Source organism: Schistocerca gregaria, chromosome 4 (genome assembly GCF_023897955.1).
Source record: "Schistocerca gregaria isolate iqSchGreg1 chromosome 4, iqSchGreg1.2, whole genome shotgun sequence".
In the NCBI taxonomy this organism is placed as follows: domain Eukaryota; kingdom Metazoa; phylum Arthropoda; class Insecta; order Orthoptera; family Acrididae; genus Schistocerca; species Schistocerca gregaria.
In genome coordinates, this window is record NC_064923.1 from 658,594,213 (window position 1) to 658,620,525 (window position 26,313).

Below are 26,313 nucleotides of genomic sequence, written 5' to 3' on the forward strand. Positions count from 1 at the left end.
GCTCCCTTTGTCTGCAGCAAACCAAAATTCAGCCATCATTTTCAAACAAACCGAAAACGCTATCTAATGCCATTCCTGTCACCAGTGACTTCGTTCCATACACCACTGCGGTCGAGCATGTTTCTGCACATCCGTCAAAGTTAGTCGAGAAGTTACGACACGCACGTAACCCACGCCGTAATGAACAGCGACGGACTGTTACCCCTCGTAGTGTACGATGTTTTACACCGTTCCAATCTTGTGCTAGAGCCGAGGAGGACGCAAATCTGGCCTGCAATGCCATTCGGATGAGGTGTCAAACTTCTCGGGTGGAGGAGCGGAGGATCTGGGTAGTGCGACAACCATTTTTCACACACCTGTTGCACTGCCGAAACACTTCACCCGAAACGAGCAGCAATTTCCCGGATGGATGCATCACGTTCTCCCATGGCAATAATGCGCCCTCTTTGAAACTCACTGTTTTGATGATACGATTCGCGCATACGTCCGCGAGGCACCCTGCATGTCTGCTCAAGTCACACGGAACCATTACATTAGGTTTATATCGACATCGAGAGCCACAGGTACATTTTACTGGTAGATGGTGTTGCGCCTCGATATCGATGTTGGCCTTGAACATGTAGGCCGACGTGCTTCAAATGCTAATATTTCTGCAGAACATATTGACGTACAAGTCCTGTGAATATGAACGTGATATCTTTAATCGTTCAAGGTGCTCTGATTTTTCTCAACGTGATTGTATGTAGAGAGAGGAAATTTAATGAAATACAACTTACATTTTATGTTTGCATGCAGTAATTTGTTTCTATTGCGCTTTTGACGGATGATGAATGAAATTGAAGTTCTAGTGGCAAAAAATAGTTTTTGTAATATAATTACAAATTTAAAATTTTCTGATTTTTTTTTTCCTTTACTTCTACTGTGAAACCTTGCTTCTTGCCAAATTTCATGATTCTAGGTCAAGAGGAAGGGCCCTTTAGATTTTGACGGGTGATTTTTTGAGTATCAATATATGTGACCTGAATCTTTTTATTGCGTTGATTTAAAAGCTTAAATGTTTTGCACCGCCAAGGGGCCGTACGCTTTAATAATTTTAACTTGATATGCTTCCCAGATCCTGAGAGAATGGTCTCAACAGGCAGACAGACAAACAAATAAAAGGTGGCAAAAATATATTTTTCCTGTGATATAATTACAAAATAATGTTTTCGAATTCTCTTCTCGAGTTTCATGTCAACGGGAAGTACCGTACAGGTTTTGAAGTGTGAGTTGGCGAGTGTCAAAATGTGTGACATAAGTGGCCGCATGTTATGATTGCATTGACTTAGAAACCTTTTTTTTTTTTTTACACCGCCAAATGTTAATATAAGTGTCAACTTGATACGCTTTCCTGTTCCTGAGAGGAATAGTCCGTAACAGTGGGACATACGGACGAGAACACTGACAACAAAACGATCCTGTAAGAGTTTTCCCTTTTTACCGATGGAGATGTGAGACTCTGAAAACAGTGCGATAAATCGTGTTCTTTACGGCGCTGTTTTTGTGAATCAGAGACAGATGCCGCGAGCAGGCGCGCCCATGTCTCTATTCAGCAGGAGCGGCGCGGCGCGGCGCGCAGATTGACGTCACAGCCGCAGCGCGCCAAGGAGAGGTCGGCCGCCCCCTCCACGCCGCGCCGCAGCGCCCTGACCTGCCTCACGCAGCGCGCGTGGCGCAGGTCAGGGGAGGGGCGGTGACCCCGCCGGCCGCAGTCAAGGTTGCGACGAGCTGCGCGGGACAACACAACAGAGGCGCGCGGACTGCCGTAGCGACATCGCAACAACGACGAATTACAACAGAGCACAAAAGACTGCGGCGTCCAAAGAAAGGACTTTCGGAGTTTATGTCTTGGTATAACGATACTGTCTGCTTTAATCGTACCGGGTGGTTACACGAAGGGCGCAGTGCAGCACAATTTTTTTTTTCACGGCCAATTTAGGTCGAAAACATGTGAAATTTGCTGTGGGACATCGTGGAATATTCCCGTTCAGGCCCTATAGTTTCATAAGGAGTCTATGATTGGCGGCGCTAACGTAGCCTTGCAAACGGTACCTTATAGGATGTGAGTTCCAAGCAGCGATCTGTCATTGACTCTCTGTTGGCGGAAAACCAGAGCATCGCGGATATTCATAGGTGTTTGCAAAATGTATATGGACGCCTTTGAGTGAACAAAAGCAAGTTGAGTCATTGGACGAGTCGCCTGTCATCACTGCAACAAGGTCGCCCAAACCTGTCCGTGCCGGCCGAAGCATACAGCTGTGGTTCTAAGCACTATGGGACTTAACATCTGAGGGCATCAGTCCCCTAGACTTAGAACTACAATGCTGGCCATTAAAATTGCTACACCACGAAGATGACGTGCTACAGACGCGAAATTTAACCGACAGGAAGAAGATGCTGAGATATGCAAATGATTAGCTTTTCAGAGCATTCACACAAGGTTGGCGCCGGTGGCGACACCTACAACGTGCTGATATGATTAAAGTTTACAACCGATTTCTCATACACAAACAGCAGTTGACCGGCGTTGCCTGGTGAAACGTTGTTGTGATGCCTCGTCTAAGGAGCAGAAATGCGTACCATCACGTTTCCGACTTTGATAAAGGTCGGATGGTAGCCTACCGCGATTGCGATTTATCGTATCGCGACATTGCTGTTCGCGTTGGTCGAGATCCAGTGACTGTTAGCAGAATATGGAATCGGTGGGTTCAAGAGGGTAATACGGAACGCCGTGCTGGATCCCAACGGCCTAGCAGTCGAGATGACAGGCGTCTTATCTGCATGGCTGTAACGGATCGTGCAGACACGTCTCGATCCCTGAGTCAACAGTTGGTGACGTTTGCAAGACAAAAACCATCTGCACGAACAGTTCGACGAAGTTTGCAGCAGCATGGACTATCATCTCGGAGACCATGGCTGCAGTTACCCTTGACGCTGCATCACAGACAGGAGCGCCAGCGATGGTGTACTCAACGACGAACCTGGGTGCACGAATGGCAAAGCGTCACTTTTTCGGATGAATCCAGGTTCTGTTTACAGCATCGTGATGGTCGCATCCATGTTTGGCGGCATCGCGGTGAACGCACATTGGAAGCGTGTATTCGTCATCGCCATACTGGCGTATCACCCGGCGTGATGGTATGGGGTGTCATTGGTTAGGCGTCTCGGTCACCTCTTGTTCGCATTGACGGCACTTACATTTCAGATGTGCTACGACCAGTGGCTTTACCCTTCATTCGATCCCTGCCAAACACTACATTTCAGCGGGATCATGCACGACCGCAGGTTGCAGGTCCTGTACAGGCCTTTCTCGATACAGGAAATGTACTGCTGCCCTGGCCAGCACATTCTTCAGATCTCTCACCAATTGAAAATGCCAGGTCAATGGTAGCCGAGCAACTGGCTCGTCACAATACGCCAATCACTACTCTTGATTAACTGTGGTATCGTGTTGAAGCTGCACGGGCAGCTGTACCTGTACACGCCATCCAAGATCTGTTTGACTCAATGCCCAGGCGGATCAAGGACGTTATTACGGCCAGAGGTGGTTGTTCTGGGTACTGATTTCTCAGGATCTATGCACCCAAATTGTGTGCAAATGCAATCACACATCAGTTCTAGTATAACATATATGTCCAATGAATACCCGTTTATCATCTGCATTCCTTCTTGGTGTAGCAGTTTTAATGGCCAGTAGTGTAGAAGTGTAGTGTAGTGTAGTAGTGTGTTGTTGCTTTGCTAGGTACCTAACTTGCTTTGGCACCTCGCTCTTCGGACGATGACGCACTTCAGTGGGGAGTCTCAATGTCTGTGGACGAATGGTGGCCCATTTTTCCTCAAGAGCCGAAACCAGAGAATGTAGTGATGCTGATCGCTTGGGTCTGTAGCGAAGTCGACATTCTGACACACCATACATGGGTTTCACTGAGTTGAGGCTTACACTCTATACAGGCCGGTCCATTTCAGCAATGTTACTGTCCACAAAGCATTGCCTCACAAATGTTGCTTTATAACACCGTGTATAGTCATGCTGATACAGAAAATCATTCTCTCTTCTGCTGTATGCAGTACATAATGCTGTAAGATGTTTTCATATTCTTCTGCATTTAGCATTTTGTCAAGCGCAACAAAGGGACGAGACCCTAACATCCCACACTGTAACACAGTCTCCTCCGTACTTCACTTAGTGCTAAGACAACTAAGCTGTCTAACACAGGCTTCGTAAATGAAGGGAAACTTAGCCCAGTTTGTAGGCGAGATAAATATTAACAGGTCGTCGGCATTTCAGGTTTATTTCCGATCCAGTATCAGCCCGTGGAAGGCATCGACTACGTCCCTGCTAGCAGCGGGTCCCTGATTTTTTGCGATACGGGGGAAGGTGGTAGTAATTGACAATTGTAATAAGAAAAAGACCTAGTAATAATAATAAAAAAAGATATACTCTATATTTTGAAACCGGAGTAGAACAGTAGACTAAGCTGCTCAATACAGTTAAAGAATTGAAACCCCTTCATTGCCTCCCACTGTGATGTTTAAGTTTGAAACTTGGCTCAAAGGTGCCTATAACTTTCCTCTCTATGTAGTGCGAAAGCTTCACGCCCTGCGACTTCACCCTCGGGCTCGGTATTGCTTCAGACAGAAAGCTGCAGAAAAAAAAAAGCCAGAGCTCACAAGTCGGGTGGCACGTAAGGTAGGTTAATGATGCCACATTGGCACCAGATTTCACCATAATTCTGCCCAACGCCAACAATGGACATGCCACTCACCCCCTCCCCCTCTCTCTTGCCTACACTCCACCCCTTCTTTTGTCGCCTCTGCGATGAAGGGCAGAACAGCGACACTCAGTGTTGAAATGACGTAGTTTTCTTGTGGGTGCCGAGTAAAAGATCTCAGAGACGATACGAAATGGCCTCAGGGGGAGTCATAAAGGGTGCGAATGAAACCACCCCTTTCCTTGGGGTGTGGTTCCCACGCATTTCACGGCCAAATACAACAGTTCTCAGGGCGATGGGTATAAAGTTGACGTGCATGACAACCTGTGACACAGTTGATATCCCCGGACGTTTCAACATCTCTTTAAGAACACTGTGGGACAGCATCACCATTGAAAGTGGTCGAACCCACTGACGTGGAGAGTGACCACAATTTTTGCTCTTGTATGTAGGATAAAGCCACTAGGGATCGTTCAAGATCATTCAACGAAATTGAACGTGATCCGAAACAGCAAAGCGTGCTTGCGCTTTCTCAGCCCTCCTGTTTCGCGCTACCCTGTGGGGTAATCATGGGGATAGGGATGGGGGCATTCCATTTTTGCGCACTCTCGGTAGTAGCCGCACAACTTTATTGAGGTCGAGTCCAGTTGCCTGCCTGCAGGTGTATAGGACTACTTTACAGGTTCTCTCTGTAAATGTATAGTTTTAAAATTCTTCCCAATAAAGGCGAGTAGGTACCAGCCGACTGAGTCTTAGAGGGACACACTTCACAGCAGGGAGCGAAGCAGGAGGGCTGAAAAGCATAGGCACCCTTTGTTGCTCCAAATCACGTTCATTTTTGTCGAGTAGTTTTCAACGGTTTCAAGACCGTTCTTCCAACCTGTACACGAGAGCAAAATTGCGTCACAGAAGAGATGTGACCACGTTTGACAGGGATGCAGGCCCACAATGTTCTTAGAGAAGGGTTTAAATGTCTGGGGGCGTCAGCAGCGCAAAGGTTGTTTATAGCGTCGTCAGGGCACTGTTGGTCCAGATTGTCCCACTCTTCCACGGCGATTCGGCGTAGATCCCTCAGAGTGATTGGTGGGTCACGTCGTCCATAAACAGCCCTTTTATATCTACCCCAGGCATGTTCGATAGAGTTGAAGTCTGGAGACCATGCTGGCCACTCTAGTCGAGCGATGTCGTTATCCTGAAGGAAGTCATTCACAAGGTGTTCACGACGGGGCGCGAATTGTCGTCCATGAAGAAGAATGCCTCGCCATTATGCTGCCGATATGGTTGCACAATCCGTCGGAGGATGACATTCATGTATCGTACAACCGTTACGGCGCCTTCCATGACCACTAGCGGTGGTACGTCGGCCCCACATAATGCCAACCCAAAACATCAGGTAACCTCACCCTTGTTCCTCTCGCTGGACATTCTGTCTAAAGGCGTTCAGCAAAATCGGCTTGCCTCCAAACACGTCTCCGACGATTGTCTGGTTGAAGGCATATGCGACACTTATCGTTGAAGAGAACGTGGTGCCAATCCTGAGCGGTCCATTCGGCATGTTGCTGTGTACATCTGTACCGCACTGCATGGTGTCGTGGTTGCAAAGATGGATCTCGCCATGGAAGTCGGGAGTGAAGTTGCGCATCATGCAGCCTACAGCGCACAGTTTGAGTTGTAACAAGACGTCCTGTGGCTGCACGAAAACCGTTATACATCATGATGGCGTTGGAGTCAGGGTTCCTCCGAGTCATAATCCGTAGATAGCGGTCATCCACTGCAGTAGTAGCCCTTGGGCGGCCTGAGCGAGGCATGTCATCGACAGTTCCTGTCTGTCTGTATCTTCTCCATGTCCGAACAACATCGCTTTGGTTCACTCCGAGACGCCTGGACACTTATCTTGTTGATAGCCGTTCCTGGCACAAAGTAACAATGCGGACGCGATCGAACCGCGGTATTGACCATCTAGCATGGTTGAACTACAGACAACACGAGCTGTGTACGGAACTATTAACAGTTCACAAGCACAAATTTTCATGATTATGTATATAGGGCTAGGAATCTGTAGGAGGCTAGAAGAAATTATTTTGTACTTTTTAGTCTCTTTTAAAAACGTATTATATTAAGAAGGTTTTCATTTAAATGATCATTTTCTGCTTTTCTTGACATCAGAGAAGGTAAGTTTCTATCAGATTAAGCACGATGAAACTGTTTGCATATGGATGTTATTCAATCTGTATATTGACCAAGCAGTAAAAGAAACAAAAGAAAAATTTGGAGTAGGTATTAAAATCCATGGAGAAGAAATAAAAACTTTGAGATTCGCCGATGACATCGCAATTCTGTCAGAGACAGCGAAGGACTTGGAAGAGCAGTTAAACGGAATGGATAGGGTCTTGAAAGGAGGGTATAAGATGAACATCAACAGAAGCAAAACGAGGATAATGGAATGTAGTCGAATTAAGTCTGGTGATGCTGAGGGAATTATATTAGGAAATGAGGCGCTTAAAGTGGTAAAAGAGTTTTGCTGTTTGGGGAGCAAAATAACTGATGATGGTCGAAGTAGAGAGGATATAAAATGTATACTGGCTATGGCAAGGAAAGCGTTTCTGAAGAGCAGAAATTTGTTAACATCGAGTACAGATTTAAGTGTTAGGAAGTCGTTTCAGAAAGTATTTGTATGGAGTGTAGGCATGTATGGAAGTGAAACGTGTACGATAAATAGTTTGCACAAGAAGAGAATAGAAGCTATCGAAATGTGGTGCTACAGAAGAATGCTGAAGATTAGATGGGTAGATGACATAACTAATGAGGAGGTTGTTGTTGTTGTTGTTGTTGTTGTCTTCAGTCCTGAGACTGGTTTGATGCAGCTCTCCATGCTACTCTATCCTGTGCAAGCTGCTTCATCTCCCAGTACCTACTGCAACCTACATCCTTCTGAATCTGCTTAGTGTACTCATCTCTTGGTCTCCCTCTACGATTTTTACCCTCCACGCTGCCCTCCAATGCTAAATTTGTGATCCCTTGATGCCTCAAAACATGTCCTACCAACCGATCCCTTCTTCTAGTCAAGTTGTGCCACAAACTTCTCTTCTCCCCAATCCTATTCAATACCTCCTCATTAGTTACGTGATCTATCCACCTTATCTTCAGTATTCTTCTGTAGCACCACATTTCGAAAGCTTCTATTCTCTTCTTGTCCAAACTAGTTATCGTCCATGTTTCACTTCCATACATGGCTACACTCCAAACAAATACTTTCAGAAACGACTTCCTGATACATAAATCTATATTCGATGTTAACAAATTTCTCTTCTTCAGAAACGCTTTCCTTCCCATTGCCAGTCTACATTTTATATCCTCTCTACTTCGACCATCATCAGTTATTTTACTTCCTAAATAGCAAAACTCCTTTACTACTTTAAGTGTCTCATTTCCTAATCTAATTCCCTCAGCATCCCCCGATTTAATTTGACTACATTCCATTATCCTCGTTTTGCTTTTGTTAATGTTCATCTTATATCCTCCTTTCAAGACACTGTCCATTCCGTTCAACTGCTCTTCCAAGTCCTTTGCCGTCTCTGACAGAATTACAATGTCATCGGCGAACCTCAAAGTTTTTACTTCGTCTCCATGAATTTTAATACCTACTCCAAATTTTTCTTTTGTTTCCTTTACTGCTTGCTCAATATACAGATTGAATAACATCGGGGAGAGGCTACAACCCTGTCTCACTCCTTTCCCAACCACTGCTTCCCTTTCATGCCCCTCGACTCTTATTACTGCCATCTGGTTTCTGTACAAATTATAAATAGCCTTTCGCTCCCTGTATTTTACCCCTGCCACCTTTAGAATTTGAAAAAGAGTATTCCAGTCAACATTGTCAAAAGCTTTCTCTAAGTCTACAAATGCTAGAAACGTAGGTTTGCCTTTTCTTAATCTTTCTTCTAAGATAAGTCGTAAGGTCAGTATTGCCTCACGTGTTCCAACATTTCGACGGAATCCAAACTGATCCTCCCCGAGGTCTGCATCTACCAGTTTTTCCATTCGTCTGTAAAGAATTCGCGTTAGCATTTTGCAGCCGTGGCTTATTAAACTGATAGTTCGGTAATTTTCACATCTGTCAGCACCTGCTTTCTTTGGGATTGGAATTATTATATTCTTCTTGAAGTCTGAGGGTATTTCGCCTGTCTCATACATCTTGCTCACCAGCTGGTAGAGTTTTGTCATGACTGGCTCTCCCAAGGCCGTCAGTAGTTCTAATGGAATGTTGTCTACTCCGGGGGCCTTGTTTCGACTCAGGTCTTTCAGTGCTCTGTCAAACTCTTCACGCAGTATCGTATCTCCCATTTCGTCTTCATCTACATCCTCTTCTATTTCCATAATATTGTCCTCAAGTACATCGCCCTTGTATAAGCCTTCTATATACTCCTTCCACCTTTCTGCCTTCCCTTCTTTGCTTAGAACTGGGCTGCCATCTGAGCTCTTGATATTCATACACGTGGTTCTCTTCTCTCCAAAGGTCTCTTTAATTTTCCTGTAGGCAGTATCTATCTTACCCCTAGTGAGATAAGCTTCTACATCCTTACATTTGTCCTCTAGCCATCCCTGTTTAGCCATTTTGCACTTCCTGTCGATCTCATTTTTGAGACGTTTGTATTCCTTTTTGCCTGCTTCATTTAATGCATTTTTATATTTTCTCCTTTCATCAATTAAATTCAATATTTCTTCTGTTACCCAAGGATTTCTAGCAGCCCTCGTCTTTGTACCTACTTTATCCTCTGCTGCCTTCACTACTACATCCCTCAGAGCTACCCATTCTTCTTCTACTGTATTTCTTTCCCCTATTCCTGTCAATTGTTCCCTTATGCTCTCTCTGAAACTCTGTACAACCTCTGGTTCTTTCAGTTTATCCAGGTCCCATCTCCTTAATTTAGCACATTTTTGCAGTTTCTTCAGTTTTAATCTACAGGTCATAACCAATAGATTGTGGTCAGAGTCCACATCTGCCCCTGGAAATGTCTTACAACTTAAAACCTGGTTCCTAAATCTCTGTCTTACCATTATATAATCTATCTGATACCTTTTAGTATCTCCAGGGTTCTTCCACGTATACAACCTTCTTTCATGATTCTTAAACCAAGTGTTAGCTATGATTAAGTTGTGCTCTGTGCAAAATTCTACTAGGCGGCTTCCTCTTTCATTTCTTAGCCCCAATCCATATTCACCTACTATGTTTCCTTCTCTCCCTTTTCCTACACTTGAATTCCAGTCACCCATTACTATTAAATTTTCGTCTCCCTTCACTATCTGAATAATTTCTTTTATTTCATCATACATTTCTTCAATTTCTTCATCATCTGCAGAGCTAGTTGGCATATAAACTTGTACTACTGTAGTAGGTGTGGGCTTCGTATCTATCTTGGCCACAATAATGCGTTCACTATGCTGTTTGTAGTAGCTTACCCGCATTCCTATTTTCCTATTCATTATTAAACCTACTCCTGCATTACCCCTATTTGATTTTGTGTTTATAACCCTGTAGTCACCTGACCAGAAGTCTTGTTCCTCCTGCCACCGAACCTCACTAATTCCCACTATATCTAACTTTAACCTATCCATTTCCCTTTTTAAATTTTCTAAGCTACCTGCCCTATTAAGGGATCTGACATTCCACGCTCCGATCCGTAGAATGCCAGTTTTCTTTCTCCTGATAACGACATCCTCCTGAGTAGTCCCCGCCCGGAGATCCGAATGGGGGACTATTTTACCTCCGGAATATTTTACCCAAGAGGATGCCATCATCATTTAATCATACAGTAAAGCTGCATGTCCTCGGGAAAAATTACGGCTGTAGTTTCCCCTTGCTTTCAGCCGTTCGCAGTACCAGCACAGCAAGGCCGTTTTGGTTAATGTTGCAAGGCCAGATCAGTCAATCATCCAGACTGTTGCCCCTGAAACTACTGAAAAGGCTGCTGCCCCTCTTCAGGAACCACACGTTTGTCTGGCCTCTCAACAGATACCCCTCCGTTGTGGTTGCACCTACGGTACGGCCATCTGTATCGCTGAGGCACGCAAGCCTCCCCGCCAACGGCAAGGTCCATGGTTCATGGGGGGAGGTATTGAATAGAATTGGGGAGAAGAGAAGTTTGTGGCACAACTTGACTAGAAAGAAGGGATCAAGTGGTAGGACATCTTCTGAGGCATCAAGGGATCACCAATTTACTATTGGAGGGCAGCGTGGAGGGTAAAAATCGTAGAGGGAGACCAAGAGATGAACACACTAAGCAGATTCAGAAGGATGTAGGTTGCAGTACGTACTGGGAGATGAAGAAGCTTCTACAGGATAGAGTAGCATGGAAAGCTGCATCAAACCAGTCTCACGACTGAAGACCAAGCAACATAAAAATACATGCAGAATTTAAAATAAAAAACGTGGGACGCATGCACTGTGTAACTGATACAAGAAAAGTTCACTTCATTACCTTATCTATGTGCACCAAGTTTTGCTTTCCAATTCTACAAGTATTTTCATAGATATTAAAAACTCACAGACAGAAATTTTCAGGACTATTTCTAATGGGGTTAGGTATCTATATGGGGTTAGGAGAAATTATTTTCTCCTTCTTAATCCGTTTTAAGAGTGTGTTGTATTAAGAAGCTTTTCATTAAATGATTATTTATAGCTTCTGTGTCTCAATATAGCTCGATCTGAATAGCTTACTCAGAAAGAAAGCCTCGATTAAGGTACAGACTTCAAGTACAATAGCTTTTCATAATTCAACAAAAAAATTAATGTAAAAAAGTCATCGATGTTTCCATTATAATAACCAGGACATTTCAGCGAGTCGGGCGGTAGGGGCCAGCCGCCACCCAGTCATGCGATTTTCTCCGGCGCTCTCTTCTCTCTACGATGCCTGTTTTGTAGGTTCCGGTACAGGCATAGAGCGCTGTCGGTGTGGGCTGTAATCAGGCTGACCTTGTGGTGGGACTGACGTTTTGAAACAACGTATAGGGTGATGTAAGTTAAGGTCCAAGGTATCACACCTTGCAGTCATTCACCCTGGTGGACCATTATTTTCGAGTAACGGACAAAAAAAAAGTATTTTGAAATTTCACGTGATGCTCTACAGCTTTAAAAATAGTAATCAGAATATTATCGTAGCATAACGGTTACCATGCGGTCCGCATTTGTGAAATCTTGGAAGCTCGAATCTCCTCAGGTACACCGAACATTTCTTATATCTTTGTCGAAATGACTTTGATCGTTATTTTTATTCAGTTAACTGGTATAGATGTATTTTTTTTTTTTTTTGGATTCCTTTGTTACGTTATATTTCTTCTTACTGACATTATTTCTCGACTTGGAATTTTTGTGCATGTGAATTTAATTATTGTTGCTTATTGCTTTCGATATAATTTCTTCCCTTTTTATCATATTAAATTTTCTTCCTTGTTATTCCATACATTATTTTCTTTCCTCATTTTGCCGGAGTTTAGTTTTACTTACAATCCCATCTTTCATTTAAACCTTCTTCCGCGATATTTTGTGCGTAGTGCAATGGGAATTTATCTTTGAAATATTTACATGATAATTGCTTTGCAAAAAAATCTATATCTTGTAGCGAAAATAAATTTTTGACATGATTACACAGTCAAAATGAATAGATTATTTCATCTTCGTTTTTTAACAGATAAATTGACATTTTAAAAATAATGAAACTGACATGCACAACTATTCCAAGTGGAAAAATAACGTCTGGAAGAAGAAATGAGAGCAGTTGAAACAGTTGATACGCTGATTAAAATGACGTGACAGAGGAATAGAAATATAAAAAAATTACTTTTAAACCAATTAACTGACTAAAAATAACGATCAAAGTCGTTTCGATAAAAATTCGAAACTAAAAAAACCTTTTGCATGAGGAAACCCGAACGATAGCTGGTTTTCGTCTTTTTTTTTTTTTTCAACCCACTTTTTTCGTTACTGATCGTTGCATTTGTTCTGGACGGACGTCCCATGACATCCGTTTTAGTTCGCCGTTAATCCATTCACGCATTTTGTTTTTTTATTAGAGAGGGCAGCTAACCCTTCGACAGAACGCGCTGAGCTACTGTGTCGGCATGTTGCGCATGACCAACAGTCTAATTAACATAACTATTTTTAAGGCTGCAAACAACCACGCGAAATTCCGAAATATTTTTTTCATCGATTAGTCACAATTGAAGTCACGCCTGGGTGAAGGGCTGCAGAACGTGATACCTAGGACCATAACCTACATTACATTACAATAATACTTGTACCATGGATCAGGAATTCAATACTTTCTAAGATGTGGAACGTGTCAGTTTAATATAAGTTTTCATTACGCGCACGCACACACACACACACACACACACACACACACACACACACACAGATATATGTAAACAGGCAGGATACGGCGCTGCAGTCGGCAACGCTTATATAAGACAAAAAGTGACTGGCGCAGTTGTTAGATCGGTTACTGGTGCTACAATGGCAGCTTATCAAGATTCAAGTGAGTTTGAACGTGGTGTTATAGTTCGCGCACGAACGATGGGACACAGCATCTCCGAGGTAGAGATGAAGTGGGGATTTTCTTGTACGACCATTTCACGAGTGTACTGTGAATATCAGGAATCCGGTAAAACATCAGATCTTCGACATCGCTTCGACCGGAAAAAGATCCTTCAAGAACAGGACCAACGACGACTGAAGAGAATCGTTCAACGTGACAGAATTCGGACCCCTCCGTAAATCGCTGCACATTTCAGTTGTGGGCCATCAACAACTGTCAGAGTGCGAACCATTCAATGAACATCATCGATACGGGCTTTCGGAGCCGAACGTCCACTCGTGTACCCTTGATGACTGCACGACACACCGCTTTACGCCTCGCCTGGGCCCATCAACACCGGAAATGGACTGTTTATGATTGGAAACATGTTGCCTGGTGGGACAAGTCTCGTTTCAAATTGTTTCGAGCGGCCGGACGTGTGTGAGTACGAAGACAACCTCATGAATCCATGGACCCTGCATGTCAGCAGGCGACTGTTCAGATGTGGGGTGTGTGAGGTTGGAGTGATATAGGACCTCTGATTCGTTTCGATACGACTCTGACATGTGACACGTACGTAAGCATCCTGTCTGATCACCTGCGTCTATTCATGTCTACTGTGCATTCGGACGGTTCAAATGGCTCTGAGCACTATGGGACTTAACTGCTGTGGTCTTCAGTCCCCTAGAACTTCGAACTACTTAAACCTAACGAACCTGAGGACATCACACATATCCATGCCCGAGTCAGGATTCGAACCTGCGACCGTAGCAGTCACGCGGTTCCAGACTGTAGCGCCTAGAACCGTTCGGCCGGCCATTTCGACTGACTTTGACAGTTACAGCAGGACAATGCGGCACTCCACGAGTCCAGAATTGCTACAGAGTAGCTCCAGGAACGCTCTTCTGAGTTTAAACATTTCCAGTGGCCACCACACTCCCCAGACATGAACATTATTGAGTATATCTGTGGTGCCTTGCATAGTGCAGTCCCCCCCCCCTCCCCCCCCCCCCCCCCCCATCGTAGTCTTACGAATTTATGTACAGTCCTGCACGATTCACGATGTCAGCTCCCTCCAACACTACTTCAAACATGGCAAGTCGTGTTGCGGCACTTCTGCGTGCTCGCGAGGGCCTTTTAGAGAGAGGGAGGGAGAGAGAGAGAGAAAGAGAGAGAGAGAGAGAGAGAGAGAGAGAGAGAGAGAGAGTTACTATTTCATATCTAAAAATTCGTCTACTGAACAGAAGTAGTTTACATTCTAAAATTCTTTTAATTTGCTTTTAAGTGTTGGTTGGCTATCTGTCACACTTTAATGCCATTTGGAAAATGGCCAAAGATTTTTGTGAAAGCATAGTTCAGCCCTTTCTGTGCCAAAGTCAGATGTAATCCAGAATAGTGACATTCGTCCTTTTTTCTAGTTTTGTAGCTAAGTACTTGGCTATTATTTTTGAATTGCGATGGGTTATTAATAACAAATTTCATAAGTGAATATATGTGTGACGAAGGTCCTTATACAAATGTCTGCAAGGTGATCTTTGTTGACCTACAGTTATTATTTTGATTACACGCTTTTGTGCATTTCAGAAGAAACACAAGTGCGGAGCTGCTACGACCACATCCGTTATGCTGTCACTAGTACCCCGTTCTCTCAGGAATACTATGGTTGTTTAAACCAGAACACACTCTTAGGCGAACTGTTACGCGGACTGCAACGCTAGTAGCCAAGCGAAGGAATGCTTATAGCGTTCACAATGAAGTATTTCGAAAAACCGCAAAAAATTAAATTAGAGTGATTTCAGTCCCGCTCATACCGAATACCAAACATCTAAATCTTAAATCCTGTGCCACTTGACTCGACGATTTTTTTATCGAGCGCCGTAATCAGCTCCGCGCAATGCTGCTGGAAGTGGTTGTCGCCTGCCTGCCCTTTGAGAAAGCATGACCTTCCTGAAACAGTGGAACATCGTTCCGAAGACAAACTCCATCATTAACTGCTTGCCGTATTCGTCTTGTTCTCACAGTCTAGCTTCGCCACCGAGCGAATTAGTCTTGAAAACAAACATTTAATAAATAATTACGAAGCCAACGTCGTTCTCTTTCGAAAAATCTATAGGCTTGTTCTAACAATGGCTACTCTGCAATCAAGATAATAATGGAATGCTCTTATGCTGTGATTCTTATCTATTAAGCAGCAGCCGGACGTGGTTTCGTGGTGTAGTGGTTATCACGTCTGCTTTACACGCAGAAGGTCCCCGGTTCGATCCCGGGCGGAACCAAGTATTTTTTTTTTTTTTTTAAATCGTGATTTGTACATTATTTTAATTTTAGATGCCTGTTTGCAAACATCATGCTAATTCTATGTAACTGAAGTGCTACAGGAGAGACTAGTAGGGAATGAGAATTGTAAATATGAACGACTCTATGAGGAAGGAATATTTATTTTATCGCTTTCGACGCTCCGGCACCACTTTCTAGAACAATAAGAGCTCGAAGAATGATTACGTCAACAAGAACTGCTGGACTCACTTCAGCGCTATTCAACATGGACAAGATCAAAATGAGACAAAGCTGAAATAGACTGTACAGCGCATTCTCAATGCTTGTAAGCGTGTCCGCTTTCGCAGGATATTTACAGGTACTAACTTACCAACAACGTACAATTTTCCTAAATAGGTTAAGGCAAATACCGAAATAGATTCGTTCACTAGAACAGTGCCGACAATCTAACCCATTCTTCACCAGTGCGAGTTTGTACTGTTGACATCGCCGTTGACGGGGATATTACCTCGACTCCTAAAATAGAATGGCTGGAAAACAGTTGACGTGGCTGTTTCTTCGGTGAAATCTCAGAGGTGGGTAGATCCCTCTTTACTAAAAAGACTGCACATGAATTCGGCGCAACTCCTCGTAATGTAGGAGAATGCAAGCCAATTGCTCTGCGGTGTAAACATCACACACTACTACAAAAATCTGCCTACAGTTACATCACACCTAGTATCGTTGAACACATTCTGCTTCGACTGCATCGTGAACGAATAAAATACAAGGTGTTCAAAATGATTCATCCGATTTCACACGACTATATCTTTTACACAACTGAAAATAGAAACTTGGGGTGAATTTTAACGTATGGATAGTACTACAACGCTTTTTATTTCAAAAGAACTATCCAATTTTTTCCTTAGGTATATCTTTCGCATGCATTGACAGACTACGGTGTCTGTTGCAGTTACGTTTAGGGTCAAAGTTTTCACTTTGTCGTTTACCATCGTCATGAAGGCTTTGTAGCTGTTGAGCCTTCACCACAAAATACGCCAGACAACACGTGAGGAACGTCGAATTCTTGGCTGTCACGACAAGCAGATTACTGCAGGCTGCCTACAAAAAACTGTTGATTACGCTCTGCGACTTGAGCGGGGTGACCGTAGGCTTGCGTAAGCAACCAATGTACTGAAACTGTTCGTGCCAGCATTGAAAGCTTTAATCTGAAAGTGGAATGCCAAACTCAGGATGAAAACCGCACCGAGACTTACAGCTGGCGGCAAGGTAAACTTTCAGGTTCGATGCTTAAGTTATAACTCACCCGAAGTATCTTTCTTCATTAATGTAGAAGATATGCTCTTGTGAAATGAGATGAATCTTTTTAAACACCCTGTATTCTCGGATGTTTTGTTGCGTCTTAGGACATCCTCCGTCGTCGTCATCTGGTGACTACTCTGAAGGTCAGTAAAACTTTGAAACGCGTACCTATTTTGTACGAGCTGTAAATAAATAGTTGCCACAATTAAAGTTCCAACTCTCGTAGTTTTCCAAGCGGTACGCTTGTTTCGAAATTCGTAATCAAAATGGGAAACTGTAATACAAGCACTTATCGCTGGAGAATAATTCAGTGTGTTAACTGTTTTAGTTCCCTAATAATCAGCGCAAAATTAAAAATATTGTACTAGAAACTACGTGATAGGAGAATTTATTTCCTAAAAGTGTTAGATCGCTAATTTGCTGAAAATCACAGCCGAAACTTCTAAGTTTTTTGGAAGACTTACACGTTGTTGTTAGGAAGGCCATTTGGCAATGCTGCAGCGACATAATTTATTAAAAACTACACTTGAGGGTGGGACACGATTAAATGCAATACGTTTATCTCATCAAACCTTTTTAAGCAAAGTTCATTGCACTTATACGTAGAACGCAAGTGGTTAAGATGGTTATGAACTGTGAGTGAAAAATTCCTGGTACCTCTGAACGGGGTGTAACGACGTTGTGCGCTGCAATGTGCTTACGTCAAACCTTACACCGTCTGCATAGCCACGTGACTTGGGGCGCAATATACAGGGTGTTTCATAAATGACTTTACAACTTTAAAATTAATATAAATTTATTGAAAGAAGATACAGAGCTGGATTTAGCGTTATTTTATAGGGAAACACATCAAGTTTTTTTACCTTCAACTAAAGATATTGTATGTGGCTTCCGTTGGTTATCCTGCACACATCCCATCGGAAGTCAATTTCTTCCCAAATTCGCTGCAACATTGCAGGTGTAACTTGCTCAGAGGCGGCGTAATTTCTTGCTCTAAGGTCAGGTAGAGAAGCTGGCACAGGAGGTACAAACACGATATCCTTGATCAATTCTCAGAAAAAAAAATCGAGAGGTGTCAGATCTGAGGACCTTGGGAGCCAAGCAATTAGCGCATCACAGCCAATCCGCTGACCTGGAAAGTGGTCACTGGGAAAATCCCGGAATCAGCCAGGTAGTGGGGTGGTGCACCATCTTGCATGAAGTTAACATTTCACTCTTGGTCATCCTCATCGATGTGTGGTATCAAAAATTGTTGTAACATACCCAGGTACAATATCCTGTCGACGGTACTCTCAAGGAAAAAAGGGGGCCGTACACTTTGTTCTTGTTGAATGCACAAAAAACGTCCAGTTTACGACTGTCACGGTCATGTTTGAATGTTTGATGTAGATTTTCACTGCCCCGAGCCCTACATTTATGTGTATTAACCTTGTCTCTTAAGTTAAAAGTCGAATCGTCAGAAAAGATGATTTTGTCCAAGAAATGTTCATCCTCATGTAATCGATTTAAAATATTCGCACAGAAGTTCTTGCGAGCAATTTCATCTTTGCCTTTTATTGCTTGTACGATCGTCAATCTGTACAGTTTCAAATGGAAACGATTTCTCAACACGCGTCAAACAGTCGTATGTGGGATTTGGAGTTAGCGAGATGCACGTCGGATCGATTTCGTAGAGCTTTTGACAAAACCCTTTCCCAAGTCTTACAGAGCACCCTTTTTGTACAAAACATTTGGCATGTGCCACTCGTAAACTGTTGGCCCACTAAGAGGATCTTTAGTGTACTTGGTACGGAAATTCGGCTGAACAGTTGCCGCCGACTTCGATTCTTCAAACCAAAAGACACAGCTAGCACGCTCGGGTCCAGTGTAGGCAGCCATCTTTAACGCAGGTGCTACTACTGCTCCTTACGGTGCGATTCGGCGCTAGCGAACTACGCGAAACAATACTTTATGTATTTCCCTACAAACCTTTCTGGGTACTTTGAATTAATTTATATGAATTTTCGAAGTTGTAAAGTCCTTTTTGAAACACCGTGTACGTTGGCGCATCAGAATGCTCACTTCATAGATATTTATCTTATGGTTTCGTTTCTTTATTTTTTTTAAAGTTTTTATTTCCATTCCTAATATTTATACAAGAGTAACCCACCACCTTAGTGATTAGTAGGTCTTAATATTGTATAATGTTATTATAACTGCAGCTACTACATATTTAATTCACAATACTACAGACAGTACTACATGGGTTAATGGGCAGACTACTTCTAGTGTTAGCATACTTTCTAATAACTACAGGTGATTTGTGTTAACTGCCTGCAGCGTTACATGTGTGCCAGTGTTAGTATAAACCTACTTGGGTGCCTGGCTCATAGAGCTAAACCCTATAAGCATGCCCCTGGCACAGGGCAGGCAAGGAGTTTATTGTCGCTGCAGGTTCCTAATCTAGTATCCTATTCTATTCTACTAAAACTACGTCATAATCGGTGCATTTGTCAAATCCGTGAAGTAGGTCACCCCAGCCCCCCTAGCCCTGCACGTGGCGGATTCCAACTGTTTAGTCGACCTATCCACGAACAGGCGGCACGGGATCGGAGTGCTGGACGCGATTGGTGATTACCAACTAGTCACGAAAGTCTCTCAAGAATATTGTTAGTACTTTTCCTGATACCTCGTTGGCTAATGTGTTCAGTGTTTGAAAGGTCTCTTCTTGTCTCAGTAGGTCGTAAGTATTGGTACTCGGCAGTTGTTGTCGTACTGCGGCTGCTACATCATTGAAGAGGGGGCACTCGTAAACCACATGGTCAGGAGTCCCTCTGATGCGCCACAATCACACGCGGGCGTCGCCGTTTGCCCAGACCGACATAGATATGTCGAATAGGGGCCATGACCAGTGAGGAAGTGGAACAATTTCCGAGTCGGCTCAAAATACTTCATTCCCATTCTTTCCCTTACATTTCGTAGGAACTGAAAAGTCCTTCTACCAGTTTCGCCCATCTCCCATAACTCCTGCCATAAATCATCACCCCTCCTCCTTATCTCACCCTTATTTTTTCATTTTTTTATTTATTTATTGTTCCATGGGACCACATTAAGGAGAAGTCTCCATGGTCATGGAACGAGTCAATACATGAAATTATAACACGATTGTAGAAACAGATAAAATGAAATATAAGAAACATATTCAGGCGACAAGTCGTTAGTTTAAATAAAGAAAACCAAGAATGTAACACTGGAATTTGCTTAATTTTTTAGCTCTTGCAGGAGCTCCTCGACAGAATAGAAGTGAGCCATGAGGAAACTCTTCAGTTTAGACTTAAAAGTGTTTGGGCTAGTGCTAAGAGTTTTGAGTTCTTGTGGTAGCTTATTGAAAATGGATGCAGCGGAATACTGCACTCCTTTCTGCACAAGACTCAAGGAAGTGCATTCCACAGCAGATTTGATTTCTGTCTAGTATTAACTGAGTGAAAGCTGCTAACTCTTGCGAAGAAGCTAATATTGCTAACAACAAACGACATTAAAGGAAATATATACTGTGAGGGCAATGTCAAAATTCCCAGACTATTGAATAGGGGTCGATAAGAGGTTTTCGAACTTACACCACACATAGCTAACAGGTGCTCCTATAATTTCTTCTACTTTTGTAATGTTGTCTTTCTTAGCCCAGTACCATGCGGCCTGCTCTCCTATTTTTATATCCAGAGGACAGAGCCCCGTTATGACTAACAGGGCTCCCCCTCGGGGGCAGAGATCGTGGCGGCGTTGCTGCTCTCACAAGAAGTATTTTACTTTCGACAGCTCTGTTTACAGTTTCCAGCGTCCGAGCTGTAAGGGCGCGCAAATGACGGGAAAAATGCGGGCAGCGCAGTTTTCGGTTTCCTTCTGTTTGGAGTAGTTCTCCTCTGCAAATGCGTCCGCCGTTTCAGGTTGCGATAACGACGAACGACGCGTCCTCCCAGAATAACTGCTGGCCTGCGGCTGGCCTTGCGGCGACTGGTGCATGCGTCGTCTGCCGGGACATCCACGCGCGAACTGCGTGCCCCGGGCCAATATGAAGACTGCGTTTCCACGTCTCTAATGGTTGTACAGGGTCGAATTTTCTGAGGTGCGCCAGTAATCTTTAATATTTATAGCTGACAACCTAATGCATCGTCTTTCCTTTCCTTTCCTTTTTTTTATTTTTTTGAAAAAAAAAACAGGCTTCTGTGGAAAGCGCGTTCGATGAGGACATTAGTGAGATATTTCGTGGAACTTGATCAAACAGTAACAAGATAACAGCAGCGCAAAGCGCTACCCCGCCGTTAGGAGAAGAGCTACCACATCCGTATGTCTATTACAAGAAATGAAACATTTCAGTTATACAAAAACACAGAAGCATAAATCGCCGAATCCGTTGCCAGTGTTGAACGTCACCTACAGATAACTACTGCCTCGACACTTTGATACGAGGACGTCTCCTACAGAGCGAATGTAAGCTCACTAGACTTCGACACCCGCCTGGAACACCAGAGAATGCTTTCAGCAGTCGTTATTGCGAACACGCCAGACGTGTTTCCCGTCATGGTTGCCACACGCTCTGCAACGACCTGGTGCATCTCACGGAACGTGCTCCTCATCGTGGTTTGCCTCCAGCAGCAGTCCCATGATCCATTTAGCGCGTAAATCACACAGTTTCTTTACGAAAATGGACGCTCGTAAAACAGCTGCGTTGGCTCGGTTAGGGGCTATCGAAGAAGAGCGGAGAAAATCGCGAAGAAGAATCTGGAGTTCGGTGTCTCGTACATTGAAATGCTGAGAGAGGAGCAGTACAGAGAGCTGTACAACGATATGAGATACATTCTTGTAGAAGTTATTCGTTAACTCAGTTTAATCTTCATCCCACTGTCGGTTTTAAATCCAATACAGTTAAAGTATAGTGTCTAATGTCAGTCTGCGGATGCGTGATATCCATATTCTCGATGTTGCTGTGACTACAATCTCTGACGTAAACGTACTTCACCACATAAGTTTCAAGATCGTGATTCGTTTCGTAATTTGATATGGAAGGAAGAGGAGATTGTTTCGAAGCTGCTCGTCATCATTGATAACGATAATCACCGGAAAGATACAAGACTGAGGCAATCCTTAAAGCAGGCCGGGGTGGCCGAGCGGTTCTAGGCGCTTCAGTCTGGAACCGCGCAACCGCTACGGTCGCAGGCTCGAATTCTGCCAAGGGCATGGATGTGTGTGACGTCCTTAGGTTAGTTAGGTTCAAGTAGTTCTAAGTTCTAGGGGACTGATGACCTCAGCAGTCAAGTCCCATAGTGCTCAGAGCCAATCCATAAAACTAAGAGATAGGGTATACAGTTTCCACGAAGCCTCATAATAATAGAAACTTGCAGTGTGTAACATGTGTTTTGTGTGATAGGGACTGGCAATCACGTTAAGATTTCTGATCACGAGGGAAACATTTCAGTCGTTGGCGTTTGCAACTACAATTTCAGCTAATAAATTATTTCTAATAAATAACACTGACCTCTTCAGAGAATACTATTATTAAATTAATACGAAAGACACAGAATATTTTAGGAAAAAAATGCCAAAAAAGGTTTGAAAGGAACTAACGAAACTATCAGCTATGCTACAAATTCGACATCGCAGGCAGATCATTTGTGGTACACACTGTCTAAAGAGAGTATCTACAGATCTTATTATCTGATACTTAATATGCAAGTTGTACCAAAACGACGCGCTTTTGATATATTATTATTGTGCTGCAACAGTGAAACGGTACACTTTCATAGCACACAATTTATAACACTAAATACATCAACTAAAAGAAGCCTTAGCTACAGATATGTAGTGTGCTGTAATTTTATTACAACAAACAGTAGCTAAAACGACGCGCTTTAAGAGATGCTTGATTTACTATTGCTTTGAAACAATTTATATCCATATCACATACTCCATGATAAAGAAAACCCACCAAATACGACGTTTAACGCCATACGATATGGCTGATCGTAGGTTCTGCTTGTGACGTAAATCGATGTTGCATCTCATTGGTCACGATCCTTCTCACGAGGCAAAACTCTGACTCACCACATTCTTTATTTCAGGCTCCGCGATGTAGTGGAATTTGAAATTCCACGCTCTGACGTCACCAGCTCCTCGCTCAAGTGCATTTTAGAGTCCCGTGAAAGAAAAGCTTAAGCACAATCCGCCCAAGCAAGGGAACGCACTTTCGGTTTTTATGAGCCCCACCTCTGTTTAAAATCGCGCAACGGGACCCAACTAGCCCAGACGGTCCCCTCACTGTGTTTAACTCATGCAATAGCGAGGGGTTGGGGAGTAGCGGGGCTGTACTTAATGCCCACCTTTTGAAAGTTATTTACTGACGCATTTTACATTTTAAAATTTTGAAAAATATGTTTCACGTTGTTAATGAAGTATTCCACAAGATTCGAAAAAAGTTTTAAATTTTTCTGTTAAACTTAACCCAAAAACGTAAGTCTTAGTAGCAGATATGAGTTTTCACAATGACCGACATCTTCAACATTTTCAGGTTGCACATCAGTACCTCTTTAAAAACTATGTTGTTAATATAAGTCAACAACAACTATTGAATTTTGGTTTTATTTTTTGGGTGATCATAAAGTACCCCTCCCAACTCTGATAATAGACGTTACAGAAAATACATTGGCGGTTTTTGGATTAAATCGAATAGCAACACCTTCAACGGTTATGCAATCGCCTTTGACTCGAGCAGGTTTGGGATTTATAAGATGAGGAAAGAAGCCGGTTTATCAGTAATATCATCTCTTGATGTGGCCATTGTGGTCTAGCAGGGAGAGTGCTGCATTCAGGCCTGGATATCCCGGGTTCAGACCCAGGTAATGGCGTTGGTTCTTTCTCGATTTAGCCCATAGAGCACTAGTCTCCGGACCTGGAGAGCCCGGGGATTTTTCATCGTTCCAGTCTCTCCAGGTCGGCCTCATGTCTCAGCCAGCTGTCAGATGAGTACCAGGGATCTTTCCCAGGCGGTAAAAGGCTAGCAGGGCGCGGCAGGCCTACTTTCATTCTATAATGTCATATGGTATAATATTTTGGGGTAACTCTTCAAGTCAAACAAAAGTTTTCAGAGTCCTAAAGCGTGTAATACGTATTATTTGTGGGGTAAATTCACGGACGTCCTGTAGAAATCTCTTCAAAGAACTGGGTAAACTAATTACTGCCTCTCAGTATATTTACTCCTTAATGAAATTTGTTCATACATACAATAGCAGGAACAAAAATGATCTGCACAAGGACTTAAAAACACTTTCTTTAGTTCAAAAAGGAGTCTACTACTCAGGAACACTCATCTTCAATAATTCGCCAGCAAACATAAAAAATTTAATTACAAATAAATGTGGGTTCTGTAATAATTCGTACTTCACTCTGTTCTGTGCTTCGCTGGACCAATATCGTGAGAGAAACTTGTCTTTGAAATCTTCGTACGATCGGCATGTCAAGGTGGTGCAATTGTCCTGGGTCGGTGCGTCATTCTCTTTGGCATGGGCGCTTAGCTGTCAACTCGAACTTTTATTGGGGTTTGGTGGTCTTACCCCCACGTCTTCTATCTGTATTCGCTTTCCTTGTTCAGCTTGTTGATAGGGGTTTCTTTGTTGATAATTTGTCGGTCTACTGGTTCTCCAGTACCCGTTCCGGTTGTCGTTATTCCCTCTGTAATAGTTGTTGCCGTTCCTGGGTGAATTATAGTTATTGCCATATTCTCTTCTAAATACATAACCCGTTCTTTGTTGAAATCTATTGTCGTTTCTTGGTGCGAAATTATCACGTGGTTCGTAATTATTGTTTCTTCGTACTGTGTCTTGTGGATTCCACTGCTTTTTGCTTTCGTTTTCACGTGCGCTTCGTCTTTTTCTTGTGTCATCTTCCGAAAATATGAACTCTAGTTCCCCTAGAATACCTTTAAATACTTCGACGTCATTGCCTCCGCGACCTACTAATGATTGCTGGTATTTCAATGGTAGCTTCATCGCGCACAATTTAATCAACTCTCCGTCACTGTATGGTACATCTAAGCATTGATTTTTGTTTACCATTACTTCGAAAAATTTCACGGGACTCTTCGCACCTGAATTTTCAAAATATGGGTTATGTAATAATTCGTACTTCACTCTGTTTTGTGCTTCGCTGAACCAATATCGTGAGAGATACTTGTCTCTGAAATCTTCGTACGATCGGCATGTCGCTGCAACATTCTGCATGGTTTCTGCGACTGTTCCGGACATGTGTGCAGATATAAAGTCTAATTTGTGTGCTAGCGTCCAATGTTCTGGTAACCCTACTCGGAATTGATCAATAAAAGTTCGTGGATGTAATGAGTTTCCTTCTCGAAAGTGTTGAAATTTTCTGACTGGGAGGAAATGATCGTTGTCGTACTTCGTCATAGTTCCATATGAAATTCGCGATTCTTCGCCACTTTTGTTTCTGATCATTTCTCCCGTCGTTCTTTCCGGTTGTGGTAGATCCATTGGATATTTTCCACTGTAACTTTCGCTTACCCGCGGTGCAGGCTGTCTGATTTCACATATGCTACTTTCCGCCTGTGATTGGAATCGCAAATGCGTAATATCTTCGTTAATTGCTTGTTTTTCCGGTGCTGTTACAAATACAGATGTGGTTGCAGACTCTGTGCTTGTTCGATTCTGTTCACTACGCTCTTCAATGGTTTGCAACAACTCTGTTCGCAATTTCTGAAATTGTCGCTTCGTTTGCGCTTCTATTTTGACTATGCGGTTATCGTATCTTTTCAGCGCTGCTTTTGTGATACGTTTGTGTAACACACTGTTTTCAACAATTTCACGCGCTGTACCTGCAGCTTGTCTAGTAATTACGTTTATCTGTTTCTTTAGTTTCTTGACTTCTCCCTGGGTGTTGTTACGTAATGTTTTGATCTCGTCCTGAGTGTCATTACGCAATGTTTGTACGTTCACTTTTACCTTGTCAATGTCTGTTCTCAATTGACTGTGACCTGTTATTAAGTTTCCTATCACTTCCCGAGATTCTTTTGCCTCGTCTTCAATATGACTTAGGTGTAACTGAATTTTTTTTGTTTTGTTCTTTAATCTCACGCATTTGTCTCGTGGTTTCCGCATTCTGAATTTGAATTTGGTTCGCAATTTCTTTATTCTGCCTTGTCATGGTTTCCGTAATTTGTTGTAAAAATTCTGCCAGATTGGTGGGTCCTATTGCGTTTTCTTCCGACGTCCTACGCTCTGTGTTTTCGCCCAAGTGTTGGTTCGCAACCGATTGCATTGAACTGTGCTGTGACACGTTTCTGCTCGCATTCTTTGTACTCTGTGGTGAGGGAGCTCTGATTTCTTGTACTATGGGTTCTACGTATTCAAGACGCAAGTTTGAATCCT

General features: G+C 43.1%; 1 protein-coding gene and 1 non-coding gene across 2 annotated transcripts in view; both read left to right on the forward strand.

The window, feature by feature from the left end:
• Positions 1–26,313, forward strand: part of LOC126268026 (juvenile hormone esterase-like) — a 530,118-nt gene that overhangs the window by 81,713 nt on the left and 422,092 nt on the right. The gene's annotated exons all lie outside the window — the stretch shown is intronic.
• On the forward strand, positions 15,528–15,600 carry Trnav-uac (transfer RNA valine (anticodon UAC)). Its single transcript has one exon. It is a non-coding gene; the product is annotated as a tRNA-Val (tRNA).